Source organism: Electrophorus electricus, chromosome 20, assembly GCF_041902795.1.
Source record: "Electrophorus electricus isolate QZ-2024a chromosome 20, ASM4190279v1, whole genome shotgun sequence".
In the NCBI taxonomy this organism is placed as follows: Eukaryota; Metazoa; Chordata; class Actinopteri; order Gymnotiformes; family Gymnotidae; genus Electrophorus; species Electrophorus electricus.
The window spans coordinates 9,266,848-9,272,847 of record NC_137516.1 but is presented as its reverse complement, the minus strand read 5'-3'; positions in this window follow the sequence as shown (position 1 = coordinate 9,272,847).

Below are 6,000 nucleotides of genomic sequence, written 5' to 3'. Positions count from 1 at the left end.
GCAACTTTCCTGATGTAAAATTGAGCTGTTCTGATCAGTGACTATGTAGATGGTGTCATGCCATGTCTGAAAAAGATTCAGTCTGCATTTTATAAAAACCCCAGCAATGCCAACAATTAGATAGGCAGGGCATGAACTGAAGGTGACAGGATCTCTCAGTGAATTTTGGGATGCAAAGCAAATAGTATGCACCTCTCTATTTTATTTTGATTGCTATTGCTTTTTCTATTACATGTTTTCAATTCCTAACACAACCAGTATCATAAATATTTTTTGATATTCTTTCAGTACTCTCAGTACCACAAACAAAACTAATACAATGCCGTAACTCTGATATTTCTGTAAAAATGTACAATGTTCAGTATCTAATCTCTCCTCTCCTTCCCTCATCAAACCTCTCCTCTGAATGTGGTGCTGCTCTAGGTTAGAGGTGGCAGTGAAAGGAAGTTGCAGCCCCACTGATTCTTCAGTGCAGGACTATGTGGGAAGTGCCAGGCAAAGCAGGGGCTGCTATAGTCTGCTATACAGCTATTCAGAGACAAGGGGTTACATCTTACTGTATCAGAGACGGGATTACATTTTACAGTATCAGAGGCATGGGGTTACATTTTACAGTATCAGAGATATGGGATTACATTTTACAATCCCAGAGGTACAGGATTACAGTTTACAGTATCAGAGACATGGGGGGGGGGGGGGGGTCCTGAAAAAGGTTCAATCTGCATTTTATAAAAACCCCAGCAATACCAACAATTAGATAGCCAGGGCATGAACTGAAGGTGACAGGATCTCTCAGTGAATTTTGGGATGCAAAGCAAATAGTATGCACCTCTCTATTTCTATTTTGATTGCTATTGCTTTTTCTATTACATGTTTTCAATTCTTAACACAACATAACCATAGTGTATAGTGACAGAGCAACAGCTGAAAAAAAAAGTTATATTAATGTCTGTCTTAACAAAAATAATGTGTATTTGTTATAGCAATTTTCTGATTCTGAATAACAATTATGTCTGTTATGTAGTCTAAGTACATTTGTAGTTAAATATAGGAGTTTTACTCAGCAAGTGGCAACTACAAGCTGTTATCAATTTTGCATTGCTAAATTAAACAACTAAACAGTAAAGGGAATTAAACCTAACAAAATATATGTGTTATCATAAAATGCCAGGTGGAAGTTCTAACTCCCTGTCTTCTTTGTTCCATGTCCTAGTTCCATCCGTTTTGTTTCCCTTCTCTCTCCCTTTCACTGTCTTCCCTGGTTTCCTGAAGCATGCCTGCCAGGTACACTGCCCAGACCTTTCTGCTGTACAGTGCCATTTTGCATGACTCTGGTGTGAAGTGCAGCCTGAGCTGCATCCCCAGCCTTGCCTGCCTTTCCTGCCTTGCATGTCAGCTGAGGTTGCTAAGTGTTAAAGAGACCAGCTAATGTTACTGTAGAATCTACTGTCCTACTTGGGTCTATTGCTGCTCTCACCTATACACTTTCTTTTATAAGCAATGACCAAACAGAATAGCAAAGCATTTGATATCAATTTAAAATTGTTAAATAAGGAAATCCAGGGATTTTATCCTGTAGATTTGATGTGTTGTATGTTACTGATTTTGGTGATGGACAGTTCATCTCCAAACATCTACACATGTAAACCTGGTTAAGCATATGGCAGATTGCCTGTCATTTCAGTAGACACTGCTCTAAGAATAATACACTATGGGCATCAACCTGCTTAGTAAAGAGGCCACTTAAATTGAATGAATATAAAAAATACCATTGGACACAAGCCCAATGAGGTAATTCAATTGGGCTTCTAAAATGGGAAATCTAACATGAACTAGCTCACAACTCATACAAATCTGATTTAAAAAGACATTAATAGAGCTGCCTAATGGAAAAATATGCCAATTAAGCATTGATTGCCCCAAAATGAATGTGCATGGTGTATAGGAGATGTGTGTGGGTATGTGTGTATGTTGTGCGTGAACATTCTCTGAAACAAGTGTGTGAGACCTGGAGCTAAAGACAGGCATAAAACAAGTTCTACAATTGGATGTGCTCTCTCTCACTCACACAAACACACACACACATGCCACACATCCATAGTTGCACCATTTATCCATTAAATGAACATGGTTTTCTGAAATAATACTAATAACATTAAAAATTCCCACAACCCTAAGTCTCGCCCTCCTATCTAAACCCCTACCCACCCCCCACCCCTGCTGTCACCCAACATTAAGAGGTGTATACCTAGGGAGAAACAGAGACAAAGGTGGAGGAAAAGACGAGACACCTTCTTATCCCTCCTGAAGGCAGGAACTATATCCCTCCATTGTAACGAGGTGCAGCCTAACCTGATAAATTGCACATTAAATGGCGGCCACACTCCACTTGCTTTCCCTCTCTCGATCCCCCACGCTCCCCCACGCTCTCCTTAATTTCACACGTTTCTGCTGTGCGCTGCCTCCTTGGCCTGTCAATTCCGCCTAATGGCAAGAGGCACTAAAACACCAGGGCCTGACAGCCAGATCAAGAATGATGAACATCTTTCAGCAGTCGAGACAAGCCTCTCCCTAACTCCTAACTCTACTGGATGGCTGGGGCCTCTAATGCAGAAATCAGATGTGTTCCTGATGCCAGGAAATATCTCAAGCACCAAAATATTTTAAAACAAAACCTGCTGCTCGTTAATTTTATAATATGGTAGCTACTATAATACAGTACCTCAAATGGACAGAAGCAATGTGATCTTCAGATTTCTTACTTTCTTACTTCTGAAACACATTACATAAAGGCTTACATTTATATTTTCCTAATGACTTCATGTAAACATCCATAAAAATGCTCCCTCATATAAACCTGCTCATGTAAAACTGGGAAAAAGACAAATTTGAGATGTGGCCCATTTTACTTGGTCCACACATTAATCCTCAATTTTGTCAAAAATGACACCTAAGCTGACAAAGAAGAGAGAAACAAATCTTATTCTTACAAAGCCCCTTCAACCCTGAACCCTAGGAAGTAGAAAGAAAAAAGAGAAATGAATAGGGCCATTATAAAACAATACAGCACATAGATAGTTGCTTCTGCCAGTAGATTTGTATTGTATATTCTAATTCCACTGCCTAAATTAGAGAAATAAGCATTCCCATGTAAATTTATTCACAGTTTAGGAGAGAGAGTCTAAGGGGGGTGCATGAAGATCTGCCAGATAATGCATAATTTCTGTGCTGAGACCCTCATTTCTGCATCAGGCTCCTGCTGTAGCAGCCAGTCATTAAATACTAAAATAATAGCAACCTCGCAGTTTTCCCAGTCTAATTGCCTTCTTCTCAACCACTGCATTCTCAAGGCAAGTAATGATGTAGTGTGCCTGTAGTATACGTCTGCCTTTTAATAAGATTGTATTTGTAACTACAAAGGACAAAGTTCCATGCACTTGATGAGTACAGAGTGACGTCCCCCTTACACCCCCACTAAACACACAACCCCTCCACAATGTTTGCATGTTTGAAGCTTCTGAGACTTAGAACTTCCTTATACACTTAAATTATAAATGAATACAAGGAAGGCTGTGGAATTTGTGTGCATCTTTGTTAAACTAGAGGCAGGGTAGAAATCAAAAAGTAAAAAATATATTAATATAAATTTGTGTCCACTCCATGATTTGGACAAAATTGAGAGAAAATAAATTTCCAGAGTGTGGCTTTTTAATGAAATTCAGTCTTTTTTAAATTGCCATGCTTTGAAAGTAGTTTGTTGTGCATTTCAAAGCAAAATCAATATATTTTAGTTATTTTTCTATGCTGGGAGAGAACCTTCCTGCCTCTTTCCTTACTCACTACAGGAAGGTCAGAGATCTCTGTCTTTCTCTTTCTGTCTTTCTCTCTTTCTATAACTCTCATTTACCTTATCACTCTCTCTTTCTTTCTTTCTCTCATTGTCCTCCTTATCATTCTGTTCATAATCCTATTGTTCTTTTCCACACAGTTATACATGATGATGATGATGATGATGATTTTTATTATTTTTGCTGCTGGATATCGTCTTATCTAATGTCAAGGGCTACCCTTCCTCTCAAAGTTTCTTCCTGATATTCTTAGGGAGTGTTTTCCTTGTCGCCTTTTGCTTGTTTTTGTGACAATTGCTGTTGTAAAAAGTGCTTTGACATGCTAAAACTTGACACATTTTGGCCAACCCACACATGAGATAAAGCATTACAGATGGCAAAATTGTGATGGGCTTGTGACAGGTAATAAATGTTGATTAAGAGTTGACTGAAGGTTCATGTTAGCATCAAGGATGTTAGACTGACTTTTGCTATTGAACAAAAAAATGCATGTTTGTGTGTGCAAACCACTTGAGAAGGATGTAATTGCTTCCAGGTAAACACTTAAATGTTGCCCTCACACTTTGGCTCAGGGGATTCTCTCCACAAAGCTTTATCAGGCCAATGAAGGGAACCTCAAGTGGCTTAGCTTGCTCTGACTACTTTATGTACCCTCTCATCTCTCTCTCTCTCTGAGATATTTAGCCTTTGCTCATCTACTCATATTCTTAAAAGCAGAAATTAATGACAGGAGCTCAGCCGTTCATTTATAATTGCTTCATTATATGCTGGTGTTCTCCTGACAATAATGCTGTTTGTGGTGTATTTCTAATTATGTGAATTTTTTGCACTCGTTATCAAGGACTTCAGGTTTCCCCTAATTGCTCTGAAAATAATGACTGTCTTGCCTTCTCTCCCTAGTTGCATGCATCTCTTAGATTGAATCACAAATAGGCTTGCATTGCAGCCTTTCAGCCAGAAGGACATGTCTATTTTGTATCAAAGCTTGTTTACACTGGGCTGCAGGTTTCATGATCCTCAGGGCTCATGGTTTTCCACCAACTCTCAAAAACATAGGTTCACAAACAAATGAAGCTCATAAATTTTGTTTACCTTTGTGTCTCAAATCTCACTGTGTTCTAGCTCTTTTTGGTTATTATGTCTACCTTTCTGGATTTAATTAGTGTGTCCTTTAACTGGAGCTTACATATCCCAATTGTTACTACAGTTTAGTGCTATCCTAAATGCAATTGCTAATACACCTGTCTTATAGACATGATATTCTCTTTAGAATTTTATTGGGTTTTTTTGTACCCACTGTCAACACATTAATACATATTTTGTTCTAAACAAAGAGATAATTAAATGTAGAAATAAACAAAAATAGTGCAATCATAATTGCCTCTAACAAGGCCCCTAAGGAGATTTTCCTATCACCCAGGGTGTGAGGGAAATGACATTCGATGATGCATCTGCACTATTGGTGGTCATATTGCTAATAATCACAAAACACTTTGGAAAGAAGTTTAGTTCAACCATAGGAAACTAAAAGCTGCACTTAATACCCACTGGGCTCTGCTGCTCCTTTCTGTCCTGCCACGGCTTTGGATATGGATAATGACATTAGAATAATTAAAGAATATTATGAGCCAAGCATATCTTGTTGTTTGGAGTGGCACATAATGGTTCCTGCCACTGCCATTTCGATATGGAAAAATCCATTCACATGTGAAACAATAACAAACCACCAGGAATTGCAATGTCATTTCTATGCTTCTATTCAAAGCTGAGGACAGGGGAGGAGGTGGAAATACTAAAGACACGCTCTTGCTCACTCAGTTTCTCTTTCTTTTTTTGATTGTGCTGTTGCAGCATCTAGCTGCTCTACAGCCAGAGCTCTCTGAGGCAGCTTTAATTAGTTGCTAAGAGAAAGCTTGTGGTAGTGGGGAGCAGCTTGTGCCACACTGATCTGAGTTCAGCTCTGAACTTTGCTAATTATCAGGTAGTCTGTAATTTTCCTCTCTCCCATGTGGCCTCTGACAAAGGGCTGCAGGAAGAGAATGAACAATTAGACAAAAATAATGCATGGATGTAGAGTAAAAAAAGTACCTGGATAGATTTCATTTTTCAGCTGGGGCTTGCTTGACTGCCCATGAAGCACGTATTGTTATCA